Source organism: Schistocerca americana, chromosome 7 (genome assembly GCF_021461395.2).
Source record: "Schistocerca americana isolate TAMUIC-IGC-003095 chromosome 7, iqSchAmer2.1, whole genome shotgun sequence".
Classification (NCBI taxonomy): Eukaryota; Metazoa; Arthropoda; class Insecta; order Orthoptera; family Acrididae; genus Schistocerca; species Schistocerca americana.
In genome coordinates this window covers 96,964,347-96,985,807 of record NC_060125.1, presented here as the reverse complement: position 1 = coordinate 96,985,807, position 21,461 = coordinate 96,964,347, and positions in this window count along the sequence as shown.

Here is a 21,461-nt window from a genome sequence, read left to right as displayed (position 1 = left end):
ATAATAACTCAGATTATTAAATGGAAATGACAGGTAAAATCAAGTGAACTTTGAGGCTTAATTCCGTGCACACCAGGAAGTAAGTCGTCGATCACAAAGTTACCAAACATACCCTGCCGTGTTACCAAATCTCAGTTACAGTACCAAAACGAAAAAGACGAACCGATGTGTTCCGACAGCGGGCTGGGAAGTGACCATAGCTGGTGTCTCCAAGTCGCGGCTGCTACGACCTGGGATACGTAATGCGTCTGATTCGCATTTCTGTAACTAGGTTTAGGGAATGGAGCGTAGTTACCAATAATACTCAGAACTGATTGCAATCTAAGCATCATAAATCAGTAACTCTCATAGTTGTTTTTATATTTCTTTCGTAAGTGTACTCAAAACTAAGAAACTCATTTACAGACGTTTTCGTGCCTTGCCGAAAGTCGAGCACAACGATCAAATAAAAATAAAAAAGAATGTGTGTGGGTGTGTGACAGAGAGAGAGAGAGAGAGAGAGAGAGAGAGATAATAATCAGAATGAGAGAGAGAGAGAGAGAGAGAGTAAAAAATTGTTAAGGAATTGAATTGTTGTGTCAAGACAAGACAGCCTAGACACAATGAGAGGAAGCCGAAAGGCACGCGCTAAGCTAAAGCAGGATGGCGTGAGGTCTGAAACAGGATACGTAATGAATGCTATAAAGAAAAGTACGTAGCTGCTGGAATACTTAACTTTAATCCATCCTTGTGGTACATCTGGAGATTGTAGCGATACAAGTGAGACTCTTTAGATACATGCAATGTTACTAATGGCGCCTTGCTAGGTCGTAGCCATTGACTTAGCTGAAGGCTATTCTAACTATCTGCTCTGCAAAGGAGCGAGGCTTCGTCAGTGTAGACGCTAGCAAAGTCGTCCGTACAACTGGGGCGAGTGCTAGTCCGTATCTCGAGACCTGCCTTGTGGTGGCGCTCGGTCTGCGATCACACACTGGCGACACGCGGGTCCGACATGTACTAATGGACCGCGGCCGATTTAAAACTACCATCTAGCAAGTGTGGTATCTGGCGGTGACACCACATGAATCATGGTATGTAAAGAAATCTTTCATTAAGATGACACGTTCCACATCATTACGAAATATCGTATTCATGATCTATGAAACAAGAATTAATCTAAAGTAATCTAATCTAAATATATCATATTGATGACTAGCCATGAAGAGTCATGAGTCACCGAATTTTTGCCGGTACGAGTAACCAAATCTAAACTTGAATATAAAAGTCGACAATTTTTGTAATAAATTGGGACTTCGGTCAAGTCCCTTTCGTCCCTCTTAATTAACCATGAAAGATGTCTGACATACCTCTATTCTGAAGTAATAAAGTGCGCATGCATTTAAAGATGAAGTGCATGATGTGAAGTTCTGTGACGGAGATACGAAAGCTACACCGTTCTTTCCCTGTCTACAGAATCCTTTTCGTGTTAATATCAAACATCAGCAATTACTCGTAGATTACATTAAAACTAAAGTAACTGATGAAGACGTTACTTGATAACAAAAACGCGCTGCCTTTCTTCATTTTCTTGCACCTAGAAATGGCTATGGACTACTGCCAAAGCAGAAGGCAAGAGATCTTACTGCCTTCCGATACACGTCGCTGTCAGTTCTTCCATATGATTTGGTCGACATGACCTGTTTCAAGTTGTGTATGACAGACAATGTTTTAGAAAATCAATTGTCTTCCTTTGCAACAAACAGGAAGATTTTCATTCTAAGCCATCCAAATACAAAATCTTCGCAAATTTAATATTCGCTTCTATAATGTAGGAAAGTATTTCGCAGTTGCAAAACTCGCATCTGACACATTGACCTTACACTTAGTCGCTGACCATAAATTCTAGCTCAGAGTGACACCAGATTGAGTAACCTAGAGTAGCGAAGACTGTTAGCCAGTGCTCTTTCTCACCGGAAAATACGCAGTTCACTCATCTGGCTCCATAAGTAAACTGTAACAGTTTTTTCTTTGTGTGTACAATGCGTACGATTTTGGAATTTAGTGGTGCTCTCTCTTCCACTTCTGTATACAATATGCCTGACCTAAACGGGTCCTGTATCATTACAGGCCCTGGGCAGTGCAACATCATACTGACGACAGTAATGTGCTTATACTGACAACCTGACTTCGTTTTACCTGATTTTGTAATCATTTAAATAAAATAATATGACCTTCCAGTGGGAGACATTTCGTCCCCCTTTTCCTTCTGTGAAATTTGTCAGTAAGCTTTTCGCCTTCCAGCCAGCCAAATGCGGAAGAGTACGGCCGGTAAACGATTGACAAACCACGATTTTGTGCTGTTAAGGCGATTTCTTTAAACATTGTCGTAGCTGAAGGAATTTAGTTTCGTCTTAAATCGTCTCAAGCAGCCACGCTCATAGATATCTCAAATAGGAAAAAGCTCATTATCCAGGTACGAAGCTTGTAAAACAAACTTCTCACAGTTTGTGTCGGGTTGATGTTTTCGTCTGATAGCACTGCGTAAGTATTTTGTCTATGATGTATCACAAGTAGTGTTCCTGTAGCTGTGGGAATCGTTGGTTGAAAACGAGTTTAACACCAATGGGTACAGTACTGCTAAATATTCAAAATGATTATCAACCTAAGTTTGAGTTCATCCACAAACTGATGCGAAGGTATAATATTGAAGCTAGACTGTGTATCCTTGTCTTCCTTGAGTGGGCATTGGAAGGCGTTTACACGCACGTATACAATACAATGAATACTTCGAACGCTACAGTTAACATTGCTCTCATAAACTACTTTTGTTTTTTTAATTATTTTGGGTCTTCAGCGTGCAATATGTGTTGTAGATACAGTCTTAGAGCAAAATATTGACCGCCGAGTCGTTCACTTAAGGTTGGCAATACAGTCGTGCTCCTCTCAGAATCCTACGTCCGGCAATATGCTCGATCTGGCAACATTATAGACTGCAGCACTTCCCAGAGGAAGTCTTGACTTCAGTCTTAGTACATTATTCTTGGCTACGACAGTAGTCTTGAGGTAAAACGCGAGAGTAGCTAATACGACGTCTAGTAACTAAAAGCAGACGTCGACAAAGTTTTTATTACCCCTTTCCTCTCGGTGTTCAAGCTATGAGTGTAATTCAAGCGAATCTACAATAGATTTCGCTTTCTGTCACACTGGTAATAACAGTTCGGTCCAACAATGTTTTAGCGAAAGATTTCTTTGCCGACCATCTGCCTCTAAACACCACATGCGTCTGAGTTCTCTAGGACCCGTTTACTGCCTACCGGCGGGGGCTGAGACACTGCATTGTCTCGCCTTCTGCCGACAACGTCTGCTCCTCTCCGCACTCTCCACCATGTAAAATGCTTTAATGTTGTTGAGTGATGACCCATAAAATCTGTGTACGATTTGCATTTCACTCTTGATAGCAAAGGAGGCACAAAACCGTTTTTATTTGATGATTATTTTATTAGACTTGTAAGTAGGCTGTTTATGTTTTCTCTATGTAAGTAGGCTGTTTAGGTTTTTTTATTGGTAACGCCACCTCTGTATGAAAATCACTGGCTGTGCTGTGTGCAGTCTGTGGCTGCTTTGCATTGTTGTAATACTCGCCATTGTAGTGTTAGGCAGCTGGCTGTGAACAGCGCGTAGCGTTGCGCAGTTGGAGGTGAGCCGCCAGCAGTGGTGGATGTGGGGAGAGAGATGGCGGAGTTTTGAAATTTGTCATGAACTGCTATATTTATATATGATGATATCAAGGTAAATACATTGTTTGTTCTCTATTAATATCTTTCATTTGCTAACTATCCCTATCAGTAGTTAGTGCCTTCCATAGTTTGAATCTTTTATTTAGCTGGCAGTAGTGGCGCTCGCTGTATTGCAGTAGCTTGAGCAGCGAAGATTTTTGTGAGGTAAGTGATTTGTGAAACGTATAGGTTAATGTTAGTCAGGGCCATTCTTTCGTAGGGATTTTTTTGAAAGTCAGATTGCTTTGCGCTAAAAAATATTGTGTGTCAGGTAAAGGACAGTCGTGTATTATTGTTCAAAGGGGACGTTTCATATGGCGACCCTGCCAGGATTCGAACCTGGAATCTTCTGATCTTTTGTTGTAGTTTGTGTAATTAGTGTAGATTTTGTTTATTTCTAGCGCGTAATTGTAGGGAAAATCTCCTTTGTAGTTGCAGTCTTTCATTGTTGTACAGTAAAACAGTTGTGGCATGCATGTAGATTTGCACCAAGTATTTCGCAGCTGCAATTAACTAGATATTATTTTCAGTGTTATGTTAATGTGTTCTCTTATTTTTGCTCTTCAAATTGTGCTTTTCTGTGTTGTCGTGTGAAATACTGTGACAATAATGGCGTGTGAAAAACGTAATACTAGGCTCCAAAGTAAACTGAGAAATGACAGTGAAAATGAAAGCTGTGTGTTAGCGCCACCGAGTAATGAGTTAACTGATGTTCAAAGTAGTAATTTGATAATTATGCATAGGGAAATGGAGCGGGCGGCAAACAGTGGCGTGGACAGTGAAACAATTAGTGAAGAGGGAAGCATTATCGATCGATCGGTCGGCAACAGCTCGCCTCAGGAATCCGAAATGACAGGACACAATTTTGCAAATACTGTAGATTCAGGTTTTGCGTCCTCACCGTTTTCCCAAATGAGTCAAGACACGTTTTCCGCTTGTCAAAATGTGAATGTTGCCGGTGCAAATTCACTGCCGAAAAGCACTGAGGAACATGTTTCAGACACCAGTGCATTGTTATTACAGTTAATGCAACAAATGGGACAAAAGCTACAAAAGTTAGACACAACACTTGAACAAAATCAGAAACAAATGGGACAAAAGCTTCAAAAGTTAGACACAGTGGAACAAAATCTTCAAAAGTTAGACACCACACTTGAACAAACACGTCAAGATTTAACTACTGAGTTACATAACATTGAATCGAAATGTCAAAAAGTCTGTAATGACATAAAAACACAAATTTGTGAGCATTTTCAACCTATTTTTTCGCGGCATGAAAATGCATTACAGAATCACGAAGCAGCCATAAAAGAACTGCAAACCATTGTTCATGAAAATCATGAGACCTTGTGGGCTAAAATTGACTCAGTTGCATCTACCGATTCGGTTACGCAACTTGCAAAAACTCAGGAAAACTTAAAGGACACAGTAGATTCGATTTCAACACAAATGGACACTCTGAAACTTGGTTCAAAAAAACACACTGAGGAAATGTGTTCACTATCGGAGAAAGTAGCCGAACTTTCGGATCAGGTCACTAACTTATCTACAAAGGTAGATGATGATCTGAATGACACAAGACCTGTAGCCTTCACTGACACAGAAGAGTATGAACAAATTAGAAAATTCAAACAGAATCAAAATCAAATCAATACACAGTACAAAAGAGAAATCCGGGAAGTACAAGATCAGCTAACACAGGTAATACAAGAATTACATATTTCAGAGGACACTCGCGCCCCAATACGGGAAGAGAGACATAGAAATACGGAACAGCCACAAAATAATAACACAGGGCATTTCGGAAGTTATGAAAGAAATTGGCAATGTGCACCGAATTTTGAGATGGAACGGCCGACACGACCTAACAATGACCGATATGCGACTCGCCGACATGATGATTTTGACTATAAGCTGTTCATTACTACACGTAAATTCAAAACATTTAAGAATTCTGGCAACGACATTCATCCACAAGCATGGCTACATCAATTCTCTCATTGTTTTCCTCCCAACTGGTCGTTAGAACACAGATTAGAATTTATGTGTGGCTACTTGGAGAATGAACCAGCTGTAAGAATGCGATCGGTAATTCACGATTGCCACAGTGAAGGAGAGTTTTACCATGCCTTCCTCTCAGCATATTGGTCTCAAGCCACACAAGACCGAGTAAAACATAGCATCATAATTATGAAACGTTTCGAACAATCTGAATTTTCCAGTCTTATGAAATATTTTGAAGACATGTTGCATAAGAATCAGTACCTGTCAAACCCATACAGCCCCTCAGAACTCATCCGCATTTGCTTAATCAAATTACTTGAACATTTACGACATATTATTTTGGCAGGACGTTGCAAAGACGACATTGAAGCTTTTCAGGGACTGTTACAAGAACTGGAAAGTGACACTGACAATCGCAGAACGCAGGAACACAACAATTACAGATCACATCAGTCGCAATTCCGCGATGAAAGAAATAATAACTTGACACGACCAGGCTATTCTCACAACACAAATCGTGACCAAAACAGACACCACTCTTATGACAACCGGTGGCAGAATAATAGTTACAGAGAAAGATCGTATTTCCGTAGTAATGAATATGACAGAGATAACCAGAGAAACAGGCAATATGGGAACTAAAATAATTATTATCAGGGGAGACAGAATAACTTCAGACGCAACAGTTCAGCGCGGAGTTACGATTCAGGGAGAAATTCTCCACCACGTGACCGACAAGGAAGAAACTACGGAATCTACCGACATGACGACAGACGATATGATCATAACGACAGACGTCAATTTCATCAGAACTGGCGGGATTCTAACAGAGCTGGGCCCTCTCGGCAAGGCGAATTTGTAGAAGTTAGGTCTCCTAATCCCAATAACGACGCGCGCCAACAAAGGAACAGACAATGACTCTCACAGCAGGCATCCGCGTGCGCCGGCTGGCTCAGAGAAAAATAACATAGACGCTAACCTTGAGAAAAATTCCAGTATTCTTTACCGACGTATACCACATGATAATTGCGTTGAAGTTGAAACTCTGCGTACTAGAAAGAGTAAAGGTTTACACCACATTTCACATGTAAAACCGTTTATTGAAAGATAATCTGCCTTTTAACTTTGTCTTTGCCATATAACTTTTCACTTTACATTACTAGTATGCTTTGTCAGACTTAGAATCTGTTAACACACAACAATTTTTGAAGCTAAATATCCAATCAAGAACCAAGAGAACTTATTTAAACAGAAATGACGAATGCATTGTTATTGTGGACAGATGACACAGTGTTATTGTGTGTGTACATTCTTGCTTGTTAGTTGCACGATTATGGAACGACTATAAGGCTTACATACTTAGAACATTTACCAGTACTGCTAATGAGATTTTAATGCAACATTTTGGTTTACTTGAAAATATATTCTGGATTTAAAGTACTTTCAGTGAGATACCAGATGGCACAGTGGTTAGTTTATGTGACAGCTACACGATGTTATCACGACGCTACTAATGAGTGACAATTTACAATGTTGCTTTTGTAGTGTTTCTGTTTTATATCTGCACAGTTTTCTGTTTTATTCTGGAAAGTAAAACAGGTTTTAGTAGTAACTTTTGTGGTATAGCTACAAAAAAATGGTTCAAATGGCTCTGAGCACTATGGGACTCAACTGCTGAGGTCATTAGTCCCCTAGAACTTAGAACTAGTTAAACCTAACTAACCTAAGGACATCACACACATCCATGCCCAAGGCAGGATTCGAACCTGCGACCGTAGCGGTCTCGCGGTTCCAGACTGCAGCGCCAGAACCGCGCGGCCACTTCGGCCGGCGGTATAGCTACAATGAGACTGCCTTTTCCGTAGCACAACAATACGTTACAGCACAGTACTTTCCTCATCACGGCAATAAGCGTAATAACTAAGACATTTATACGCAAAGCATTTCACTTTTGTGTATTATGAGGTAAGTACATTGACTTCTGCAGAACTTAGCTTTCGGAGGACGATAACTACGACACTTCCACACAGATTATGTTGCAACAAGACGCACATTTAGCGCTACAGTACACGTATTTGAGTGATTAATTTTGTACTTGAAACATTTATTTTTAAAGATTTTTGAATTACAAAGAAAGTTTTCCGTGATACATTTCATTCCATTGCTGTAATCTGTAACACCTAAGGGTATAATTACATTAATCCTCAGGGGGGGTACACGCTTACTTTGTGTACCATGTGTGTGGCAACCACAAGGAACCCTAGCTAATATGGTATTTGCTTATACAACTTTACACATCGGTACCATATTTCTCTAACACATAAATTACACAGCTATCTGATCATTTAACTGAGAGATAAACATTTTTTTTACTACATCAGTGACACATGTTTACGCAATACACAGTTGGGTAACTTCACACTTATGAAACTGTATTTTGTCTGTACTTTGTAAACTGTTCATATTTTTTCGGAATCATTGTGATACTATGAGAGCTTTAAATGATGTATTTGGTAAGGGAGCATGATTTTAAAGTACGTTTGAGGTAGATGACACTATTGAAATGAGCAGAGAATTTTTTTTAGGTTTTGAAATTATTGGAGGAAGCTACGACGATTTTGAGATTTGACTGAGGTGTTATGATGTTATTATTACGACGACGATGTGTACTATGCTGTTGAGATATGTTTATGATCAATAAGATGTTGCTACCGTATATGAGGAATAAGAAGTATGTTGGAAACCAAGAATCGTACTTTAAGAGTTATGAAATGTGCGTAAATGCGTGACTGTATCACAATGCTGACGAATATTTTATTTGGACACTTATATTTATAGGATTTTCTTTCTACATATTTGTAACGCTAATTCTTGACCTGTGAAATATTTTTATGTGAGACTGTCACTGTAGCGGAAACTGCTGTCGTAAATATTTCCGTAAGAAAGTTAAGTGACCACCTGCACGTAATGCGTCGTGGGCACCCAGCTGTGTCGGACACCTGGAGAGAGGGCCATTGGTGCGTGCCTTTCAGAGCACAGGAAGGAAAAGAAAAAGGGAGGCCATTATCCTGGCCATTGTCATTCCTTTAGAGAAAGCATCGCAAATCCGACACGCTAATTACTTGGAAACATATCGTACTTTCTGATATTTACTGAAATGCCTAATGAAATGACAAGAAATAGTTTGTCTACACACCTGACTATGACTACTGTCTTTCTAGATGAGAGATTTTTTTACTACTTATGAAATGCCACATGACTATTGAACGATGTTCTTACGCTTTGCTTTGTACATAGTTGCTTATTTCATTTGATATCTAGTTTCTAGCTGCACTGCAGCATTGGTTAAAATAACATTTTATAGATGTACTAATATAAATATTTTCTGTCTACAGATCGAGTATATAATAATTTTTTTCAAAAAATTGAGGGAGCACAAAGCGACATTTACCTTCACAGGAACTGCATTCATAATTTTCTTTTCAAGTACTTGGTAATTTCTTTTGTAGAATAAATTGTGATGCATCACTCTAGTGTTAAGATGTGACATAGGTATTAGACATGGCCATTTTTAGTGTAATATTTTTTTCTGCTTGAGCTATGTCATGTTTTGATATAAGTTATTACATTTGCTGCTGCTAGCTTTGCCAATCTGTATTTTTGTCATTGCTGCTTGTGTTAATTGTTTTGTGCTGCTGCATTGCCTCGTCCCTTAGTTTAGCATCTGAGCTCAGTAGATTTAAGTTAGCTTAAGATGGGGTAGGCTATATGAGAGAATGAGATGTGATGAATTGGAAGAAATGCATTGAGAAGCTATAAGAAAATGGTTTGGCCAAAAAAAAAGTATTTTGAAAGAGGATATGAGCAAAAAAGTAGGGTTTAGGGACAACAGGTTTACGTAGGATTTTCTTGGAAATAAATAATGAGGTAAGAAATATGTGAACATATAAATACAGAAAGCATGCTTTGATAGGATTTTTTTAGTGGAAACAAATTTTGAAATAAGACGAAAGATCTATCGAATGAAGTTTTAGGTTGGACTGCAGTACCAAATGTTACACTGAAAACAAACCCTGCCCTTTCCCTTTTGTGTTATCCCACTATATGTTTGTGTACCCTTGTGTATTTGTTTTCTTCCTGTCTCTGTGTACTGTTTCATAGAACTTTTTTCTCTTCTAATACTAAGTTACATTCACTATGATGAGGAATACTGTTATCCTCAAATACAATTGGCATTAATAATGTGTTATTTACTTTGTAAAGATGTTTAGACATTATTTATTCTGTTTTGTGTTAATGCTCATGTGTGAAGTTGATGTTTCGAAAGTTATTCGATCTTTTATGTATGTACTCATGTCATAATTCCTGTAACACTGATGTATATGTCTATTTCTATTCTTTTGTAAAGCCTGTACTACAAATGTTATCTGTATTATTATGTTCTTTAATGATGTATTTTGTACCTTTGTAATTGTATTTTCATGTTGTAAATTTATAAAATTGTAATTGACACCAGTTCATCTTATTATTAACTTGTAAGTTACATTTCACTGCACACGTTTCTGTTGGTCATAGTATATGGACAATATGTGAGAAGTAGGGACTGATAGTGTTTGCACGTGTGTTAATAATTCAGCAAGGGACTGGATAACAGCATTGCTGGTTCTAAGGACAATTCCAAAAACTTTGTGAGTGCACAAGTGGTGGTTTATGGACTTGCTATATTCTCCGCAAGACTCTTCGATGCTGAATGTGCACCTGCACAATCGCAACAGATGGCTGCTGGCCATCTCTACAAGGACTACAGTGGGTCTGCACCTCTGGTGGCCCACCAATACCATTATCTCTACAAGGACTACAGTGGGTCTGCACCTCTGGTGGCCCACCAATACCATTATCTCTACAAGGACTACAGTGGGTCTGCACCTCTGGTGGCCCACCAATACCATTATCTGTACAAGGACTATAGTGGGTCTACATCTTTGATGATCCATCAATACCATTATTTCTACAAGGACTGCAGTGGGTCTGCACCTCTGGTGGCCCACCAATATCGTAATCTCTGCCAGGACTACGGTGGGTCTGCTCTGTGATGACCTACCTACCAATATTCATCAAAACTTCGACTGACTCTGCAGTGGGTTGCTCTGTTGTGACCCAATACTTGTCTGCATGTCGAGAGTCAGCACTGTCTTTCCGTTGGAAGGACAACACTACTTCTTCAAGACTGCATGGAAATCCACTACTTCCGTGTGCATTTTCTTCTACTGCTCAGACTTTGAGAAAAACACTATATTTTACCGTAATGAATGATCAGGACTGTCTTTATGGACTGTGACAAAATTTTAGCTTTTGACCAACGTTGTATCAATAAGTGTGTGCATTTGATATCTTTGTTATTGTAATTATGAAAAATTTTTTCAAATCTGTATTGGGCACTGTCCAAACCAATTTGTAAAATTTTTTGTGGGGAGCATGGGGGCTATGTAAGTAGGCTGTTTATGTTTTCTCTATGTAAGTAGGCTGTTTATGTTTTCTCTATGTAAGTAGGCTGTTTAGGTTTTTTTATTGGTAACGCCACCTCTGTATGAAAATCACTGGCTGTGCTGTGTGCAGTCTGTGGCTGCTTTGCATTGTTGTAATACTCGCCATTGTAGTGTTAGGCAGCTGGCTGTGAACAGCGCGTAGCGTTGCGCAGTTGGAGGTGAGCCGCCAGCAGTGGTGGATGTGAGGAGAGAGATGGCGGAGTTTTGAAATTTGTCATGAACTGCTATGTTTATATATGATGATATCAAGGTAAATACATTGTTTGTTCTCTATTAATATCTTTCATTTGCTAACTATCCCTATCAGTAGGTAGTGCCTTCCATAGTTTGAATCTTTTATTTAGCTGGCAGTAGTGGCGCTCGCTGTATTGCAGTAGCTTGAGCAGCGAAGATTTTTGTGAGGTAAGTGATTTGTGAAACGTATAGGTTAATGTTAGTCAGGGCCATTCTTTCGTAGGGATTTTTTTGAAAGTCAGATTGCTTTGCGCTAAAAAATATTGTGTGTCAGGTAAAGGACAGTCGTGTATTATTGTTCAAAGGGGACGTTTCAGAGTGTAATGCAATACATCAATGTGGCAGAATTAATTTCATTGTTTCCGATCCATTGCACTACAATTAAAGCGTCACATTCTGTTCTTTTTCCTATCACGGGAGGTTCTCCAAATAATTTATTATTGTCATGGATTCATATGTCTTAGTCAAGGTGCAGAGACCAAATGCAACATAATGTGGTTGGTTTCTTTCTTCGATTCTCTATGATAAATGGACGCAAAAAATTGTGTCGGTACCTATCAGAACCTGCTCTATAGCTACTCAGGCAAATTTCTTGTTTTGAGGTCTATACCTTAATTAATGGAGAAGTGAACGCTGTTCACAAGTGATATTTAAAATATTCAATTGGATTTAAGGCGACAAAATTGCCCATATTTGAAGCTACCCAGAGAAAAAGTAAGTTGCTAGAGCCGCTGTTAGCAAATGTCTGCAGGGAGTTCCTAATTGCTACTGTGGAAATTTAGCATAGAGGCCCTACAGTAATCAACAAGTTCATTCCCTTCATACTTATCACCCTGGCATGTGAGTCTTAAGTGAAGAACAATGTTGAAATTCGTATCGCTGATGGTCGATTCGAATTTCTTCAGAGACGCTGGTATTGTGAAGCAGCTTGGCAGTCAGAAAGCCAAGATCTATGAACATTAACACAACTTACTGAGTAGAGCTACCAAGAGGATTTGATGTGTAAACCTTTTCTTCCGATTTTGATATAGAATTGTTTCTGGAAATTCTCAGCTCCATAAAATATATCAGAAAAAAAACCTCGCACACGCTGGCCCCTACCACGGTTAGAACTGACGACTGACTGAGCCGTTCTGACACTAGACACGGGCGGTACCACCGTGATAAGGACACACTGCTCTCTGTATGCCACTCTCATCATGGTGTCGGTCGCTCAGCCTCATAACGCATCGAGAAAGATAGTAAAAGTTGTCAAATATGTGAAGAATAGCATTTCTTAGGCAAAAAATAGAATTTTCTGTCTCAGTGTCTTAGTTTACATGAGGATTATATAGCACGAGTCATTCAAATGGAAAGGGAATATCAAGTGAATTTAGCGAGTCAATTCAGTACCATACGCGGAAGTGATTGCACTGTCACAGTGTTGCCTAATGTTTGTGACGATGTTGCCAATTCTCAGCTGTGCTAGGAACAGCTCTGTAGCGGTATGCGAGGAGAATCCCGTGCTCGTCTCATAGGAGGATATGGAGAGGAGGCGCGGGGTTTGGTTAGTATGCAGCGTTTTCTCCTACCAGTTGGGTCAAACATTCAGGTGTATAATCTTCCATCACGATTACAGTTTCCTACAAAATATATACGAATAAAACACTTCGCTTGTTACTTTGTGACAAAAGATTATTTCAGTACAATAAAAAGTCTGTGGAAATCACTTATGCTCACCTGTCACAAAAGTAAGATAACAAACACTTTGCACCTCGAAATCGATTGCACCTATGTGCAACCTTGTGACGTTTAAATAAATCGTCTTAACGGCACTAAATCGTGGTTTGTGTATCATTTACCGGCCGTACTCAACCGCATTTCACTGGTTGGAAGACGAAAAGCTTACTGACAAATTTCACAGAAGGAAAAGGGGGACGAAATGTCTCCCACTGGGAGGTCATGTTGTTTTATTTAAATGATTACAAAATCAGGTAAAACGAACAGTCAGGTTGTCAGTATAATAACATTACTGTTGTCAGTATGAACTTGCACTACCCAGGGCCTGTAATGATAAAGGACCCGTTTAGGTCAGGCATATTGTATACAGAAGTGGAAGAGAGGGCACCACTAAATTCTAATCAGTATGCATTGCGTACACACAGAAATTACTGTTACAGTGTACTTATGGAGCCCAATGAGTGAATTGCGAATTTTCCGGTGAGAAAGAGCACTGGCAAACAGTCTTCGCTACATTAGGTTACTTAATCTGGTGTCACTCTGAGCTAGAATTTATGGTCAGCGACTAAGTGTAAGGTCAATGAATCGGATGCAAGTTTTGCAACTGTGAAATACTTTCCTACATTATAAAAGCGAATATTGAATTTGAACTAATATTGCGAAAATTTTGTACTTTGATAGAATGAAAATCTTTCTGTTTATTGCAAAGGAAAACATCTGATTTTCTAAAACATTGTCTTTCATACACAACTTGAAACAGGTCATGTCGACCAAATCATGTGGAAGAAATGAAAGCGACGTATATCGGAAGGCAGTAAGATCTCTTGCCTTTTGCTTTGGCAGTACTCGTTAGCCATTTCTAGGCGCAAGTAAATGAAGAAAGGCAGCGCGTTTTTGTTAACAAGTAACGTCTTCATCAATTGCATTAGTTTTAATGTAATCTGCGAGTAATTGCTGATGTTTGATATTAACATGAAAAGGATTCCGTAGTCAGGGAAAGAGCCTGTTCTTGATAAACTACTTCTATAATGACCAAAAGGCATCAAATGATCTTCAAATACAGTGTTCCAGCAGCGGTATGAAGAAAATGATAGTAGTAATGACGGTAATAATCGAATTATCCGGTAACTTCACACTACCCAGTGGATTTTCTCGAACTATGAAATTTGCTGAATTTCTGAAAATTTCAGAATGGCTTCACGTCGAGCCGATGATGCCTAGAAAAGTCTTTACATCCTGCTGACATGAGAATAGCATAATCTCCGCCTCAGAAGCGTGCTTCTACTTAACCATTTAATAGACTCGCGTTTTTTCCACCGTGACTAATTTTGTAAGCTAAGCACGTCATCTGTTACAGCACACTCCTGGGGCTGGGAAATGTGGCCACAATGGTCTGGTGGAACGAACTATCACAGGTGCAATGCGTGAGTTCAGGCATTTACTTTTAAGTGGCACAAACAGATTTACTTTACCCCTGGTAACATCAAGAGAAAGACGTTATAATCCATAATCCGCATTAAACATCACGTTCCTTCATTACCAACTGGACATTGCGGGTTTACGTTGGGAAATGACATAGCGGAAGTCATGGTAAACAAAGTCACCAGTAAACTTACTTACATTAGAAAGTTTTATTTTATTTGATAAACCGATAGCCATTTAAAGGAACAGGGCTCTTACTTTACTTGTACTTGATTGAACTAGAGACGACGAAAAATTTGGTGCTGGACTGTGATTCGAATTCGTATCTCCTCTTTCGAGGATCTGAATCTCTCGGAACAGTATAGTTCAATCATTTCGTTCCTTTTCTCAAGACTGCAATCTTCTCTATGTCTCCTCCAAAGGTAAGTATGTGTTCGAATCTTGATACAGTACAAAAATATTCATAATTTCATTTCAAGCCTCTCACGTGCACACCGGCCAGCTAGTGAAAATTAACGTGCATTATTAATTTCTGTTCATGTGTTGCCAAAAATCACAATAGGTGCCGTTATTTCTGGTCAAACACGCACACATCTTACTATTGGTGAGTAAACTACTGATACTTAAGCTATATTCGTGGATGCATGGTAGGTGTGCAGTTCGATTGTCCCTTAGGCAAAAAAGTTTGTGTCCTTATTATAGATTCAAACACCTATAAGCTGGTAAGAAATACCGATACGTAACATTTGATTTTACTTAGTGAACAACCCGATTACGTGTTGGGTTCGTACCTCCGTCACAGAACTTCCCATCATCCACTTGATCTTTAAATGCATGCACACTTTGTTACTTCAGAATAGAGGTATGTCACACATCTTTCATGGTTAATTAACAGGGACGAAAGGGTCTTGATAGAAGTCCCGATTTATTACAAAAACTGTTGTCTTTTATTTTCAAGTTTAGATTTGGTTACTGGTATTGGCAAAAATTTCGGTAATTCATGACTCTTCATGGCTAGTCATCAATATGATATGATTAGATTAGATTACTTTAGATTAATTCTTGTTTCATAGATAATGAATACGATATTTCGTAATGATGTGGAACGTGTCATCTTAATGAAAGATTTCTTTACATACCATGAATCAATTGCTTTACAATTTTTCACTCACTCTATCTCATTGTTTTTGATTTTTATCTCTATCTTTCTCTGTCACACACACAGACACAAACACACACACGCACACACACACACACACACACACACACACACACACACACACACACACACACACACACATTCGACTTTCGGCGAGGCACGAAAACGTCTGTGAATGAGTTTCTTAGTTATGAATACACTTACGAAAGAAATATAAAAACAACTATGAGAGTTACTGATTTATGATGCTTAGATTGCAATCAGTTCTGAGTATTATTGGTAACTACGCTCCATTCCCTAAACCTAGTTACAGAAATGCGAATCAGACGCATTACGTATCCCAGGTCGTAGCAGCCGCGACTTGGAGACACCAGCTATGGTCACTTCCCAGCCCGCTGTCGGAACACATCGGTTCGTCTTTTTCGTTTTGGTACTGTAACTGAGATTTGGTAACACGGCAGGGTATGTTTGGCAACTTTGTGATCGACGACTTACTTCCTGGTGTGCACGGAATTAAGCCTCAAAGTTCACTTGATTTTACCTGTCATTTCCATTTAATAATCTGAGTTATTATCGCTTGAGGTGTAACAAAAGATAGTAAATTTACGCTTTTCAACCCAGGAAAGTTGTTGCACGTGGAAATCGCAACAAATCTCGTCCTTCATATCGCGGTTTACGAGCTCTAGCCACTATTGGTCGCGTAAGGGGAAGCTAAGGCACACATTTCTTCGCTAGCTCTATGGTAACTTGCTGACATGCGAAAAGCGCCTGTGATGGTTTGCAGTTACAGTCTCACTGAGTGTAGCGTTTTTATCCTTTCTGTGAAAGAGCTGCAAACAGTCAGTTCAAACATCGATAAGGAAATCGCAAGAAAATACTTTCGGCTGACAGTGCAATGGTGAAAAACTTACAATGCTGCACAACAGGTAACGCCTCTCTCCGCAGCTAACAACTAATTTTGGGTTTCTAGGAACACATAACTTTATTTAAAAAATGCCGCATTTGCTTACCTCTTGAGTATGACATATCATACCAATTAAACACAGACAGAATCAAAATCTTAGTGAGTAGTATTTTACTAATTCGTGACGATAGAGGCATGCTTGTGTAGAGATACTCAGTTTTATTAAAACAGACTTTCGTCGTAATGTTATCGTGGGTAGTTTTATTTCACTTTTTATAATACAGTTCACAATTTTTGTAAGGTTTCCTTTAATGTTGTTAAAACAATAGTAAACATGAGAGAGAAATTAATCATCAACGATATATGCGAATTCTCTGATGTTATCTATAACAGTCTGAAAAGGCACATGCAGTTTATTGATTACATGCATGTAGAAAACTTGTTCTGAGTTAAAGCTGTCAAACAAGGTTTGAAGAAGATTAAAATGCCACTACCAGACGACAGCTAATGTAGAAAATACTTTTCCGACGTAATTTGGCACGATGCGCTCTACCCATACATAATACAAAAGTTTCGAGATGCATCTACTCTCTGGCTGTCTATTAAACGTGAAATGAACAAAATGTCGCAGAAGTTAGCCCTTTCCCCACATGCGACTATTTTAGGTTGAGAAGTGAAGGGAATTATGTTACAAGTTCCATTAGATTGATAACTTTAGCAGACAGCATAATTGCGTTTTAAAAAATATAGCAGTGAATGTACTCGAATTCGCGACATCTTGTCTGCTGTGCACGATACTTACCATTACGCTAATAGCTGACACGTGGCTGCAGCAGCTCCAGAAGTGTACAACAATTCCTCCAGAACTTCTGCATTCCACAGCGCTGTGGGATAATGCATAAGGCCAGATGAATACTTATGAGAGACAAACAGTTATACCTTTTCTTTTGCACTGCACGACGTTTTCCACAAACAGATAGCGCAATAGAGTAGCTCAAGTGGAAAGGAACACTTCCTGTTTAAATTTCTGCGTACTACACTGTTGGCAGTTCTGTGTTGCTGGCAGTTACGTGATTTTATTTTGGTGATTACAAAATAAAGTTGAATGTATGCACTGGGTAGCCGAGGCAGCTAGTTCATGGTGATTCGGTCAACCAAGTAAACGAATTTACTGAACATGCTGCAAATTGATACAGGGAACCTGTGTGTCAGAATTATAAGCCAGTATGGCACAACGGCGTTAGATAGAAATATGAGCCACTGAGAAGAGGGTTTGGTGGTCTGTTGGGATGATGATAGGTTCATATATGTGTGGTCTCGGTTCGATTTCAGCGTCGGTCAATGATTTTAGATACGGAGAGACAGGTTCCATTCTCTTCTGACTACACAAAGTGAAGAAGATATAATGGCATTGTGGTCTGAGATTCACATTGAAAATGATATTCCTTCTCTACCAAGTAGACGTTAGGTTGAACCACAATAAAGTCTGGAGTGGCGACATGTAGAAACTCTATCAGCAATAACCTTTCTTATACTAGTTATTTATTTCTAGTGACGAAACAAACGCTATGTAGGCTCACAGGACACTTATTCCATCTTTTATCTGAGCTTCTGTATGTCGATAAAATTGGTTCTGAACTGGGAATGCTAGACCGCTCTTGACGCGGAATTTGATCCCTTCGTGACAATAATGCTCGAATACAATTTGTTGTTTGTTCAAAACTGTAGATTCCCCAACATCTCCACATATTGCGCGTGAAAGGGTTCGAATCCTGCCCCGGCACTAAAGCTTTCATTATGTATTATCAAGCTCCAGCATGAGAACACCTATCTGCTGGTGGGTAAGAAATTTGATTTTTAATGTATTTTCATTCGTTGTCAACACTAACGGTATCTGGCGTTTTTGAGTCCCAGTGAGACACAGAACTATTTGCGGGATCACTGTAGGTTCAAGATGTTATTCCGAGCTGCTGGTGGAGAAAAATTCGGTAGATGACGTGTCTTTGTGTGTAGTCAACAACGATATGTGTGGAGCCCTATTCCCAGTCAGCAGTTAACTCTTCGTCATATTATTTCTACTTCAAACATGCTCACACGTCGCTGCTGGTGCAACAACCCCATATTTAACGTTCGTTTTCTGTAGAATATAACAGCGATAAGTACCGGGCTGGAGTCCTGGGAAGGAAGAAATTAATGTTTCGTCTCGTCATTACAATTAAAACATCTAGCTACTGCCGATAAAATCCGATATGTCACAGTTGATTGTGCTTCGATATCTATCCGATTAAGTTCTGGGTTCGAATCCCTGTCCAACACAAAGCTTTACCTCACGGCATTTCAAGTAAGTTACTTGTTAAGAAGCAATATTTAACATCTCTCGTAGTTCGTTAACAGGGACAATATGTACTGGGTAGGAATTCGCGTCCGTTAAAAATGTTTGCGTTATGTAATTTAAAGTTGGTATTTGCTAATTGATACTGTCTAAAATAGGGGTATATCACTCTCTGTATGCCTAATCAGGAATGACTGTTAGTTTCCGTCAGTCACGAAATCTATGCCTAGTCTGCATGACCTGGATTTGAATCCATGTGCAGAACGAGACGGTTTATCGTGTCATTTGAAGTTCATACATAAACTAGCTGCTCGTGAATAACTTAAATTTTTAATGTCATTTTGTGTTAAATAATAAGCACGGTATGTTACTTTGAAGAGGAAATCATGAATACGACGAACTTAGTACGTGCATTACCTATCTGCCGTAATAATGAGAGTGCTAACATTTCAGGTACGTCATTTATTGTAATAAATGTGAGTTTACAAGCGTTAAGGACAGTCTTACCTGTGATAAGGTGTTCCCGGATATTTGTAGTATCGTAGTATTACTTTACATCTTGAATTATTGCGATACAGAGGAGTGTTTTCTAGTGGTGACTTGTTGGAACCATTTTCAATAGTCAAACGACTGTACCAAGGAGCGATTAGAGCACCTGCTAGACAGCTGCGTTATGTGGATTGCATGCGAATCAGGCGAAATGCAATTCAGGTCGTCGGATACTTTTGAGCGTGACTGTACATAGTTTCTAATCTTAATTTTTGACTTACTGTGTTATACCTCTAACGTAAGATTATACCTCATAATAAATGGATTATGACGGATTGTCAAATTTTTAAATCCGGTCAGTAATTACATGAAACACTGAAAAATCATATCTGTGTATATTTCTGTTCCGTCCCCTGTGACCTTCGCCACTTTTCGACTGCCCCGCTGGCGTCCCTTTAGCACAGTGTCTCCACCTGCCTGTCACACTCTGAAAACCACGCAAAGGTTCACATAGAAAGATACGGATTTCTCACTTGGTACTCTGACGAAAACATTACTTTTCAGCCCTGTTTCTTTCTTCAGGGTATAATCAAAGAATGAAATCGTAGGGGCAACGAGTTCAGGGGCAAAACTAATTTTATACGTAATTTACGTATTAAAAATCAGTATAAGTGATACAATAAAAATATGTAGTGGCAGCTGATATGTCAGAGTGTATGGTCACTTTATAATGTTTTTCTTTCCCTAGCTGTAGATGCTCTTTATTTTGCTTAGTGGTAAATTATCCACAGTACCTATTAGCGTGTTGCAGCGATTGTGTTATCATTTTACTTCTACTTCAAAAAGATTTTTATGCAATGACCTTAGAGTGAGTTTTGTTTGTAGAGCGCTTTCGTGTGAATGCCTTAGTGGATCATATGATAATAGGACAGAGTAAGCAAACAATTGTTATTGAGTTTAACTCCTACGTTCCAATTTTAAATATTTTAAAATCATGTCGCTCGTAACATCATGCTAACGGAGTTGATGACACCGGCGGTTAATTACAACACTACCACCACCATCAATAACCCATCTCACCCCCCCTCCTCCCCTCGAATGAAATTACAATTATATCTAACGTGTTGAGATTTCTATGCAAGTAAGTCCTGAAATACAATCACAAATGATATGATACTCGCTAAACTAGAATTTAGTTAACTAATCCGCAATGCGGACCTGTATCGAATGCCACACGAAATTGATGAACACAGCACCAGTCTGGCCGCCATTTTCAAGGGTGATGTCACTTACGCATAAACAACGCTGATCGCAGGGTCTCTGTTTGCTTAATCCATACTGATTTTTACAAATATTTGTTTTTTCCAGAGCCATCATAATCCGTGAACAATAAACGTGTTACATTATTCTACAGTAAAGACTGACGTTAGCGGTATACGCCTAAAAGTATATGCATCTGCACGACGAACAGTGACGGCTCGTGCAAAATTTTACCAATGTGCTGCAATGTGGTGGCTTATAGCCTTCTGACTTACTATGGAAGTAATCGTAAAGAAATTGAATATATTAATTTTACGCATAGAAGTTGAACTGTTTAGGTATATTTAAATTTCATAATCGATAGCGTTTCAAGGATCAAATGAAAAAAAGTTGCTTTCTGCAGGAACCGAACCCAGCTCCGCGAATTACCAGTCCTTGCTTGTGGTAATTCCTCATGCGGCTTTCATTAAATCCGACTGACCGGCTGGTTGTTTTAAGAATTTTATAAGATTTTTGTCTGTGAGGGCTGTGCATTTTTCCTCACAATATCTTAATCCTAGTCCACCTTCATTTAACGGTTTTCTCAACTGGTCTCTTGCTAGACAGAGTGGCATCCCTTTCTAGATGAACAATCCTC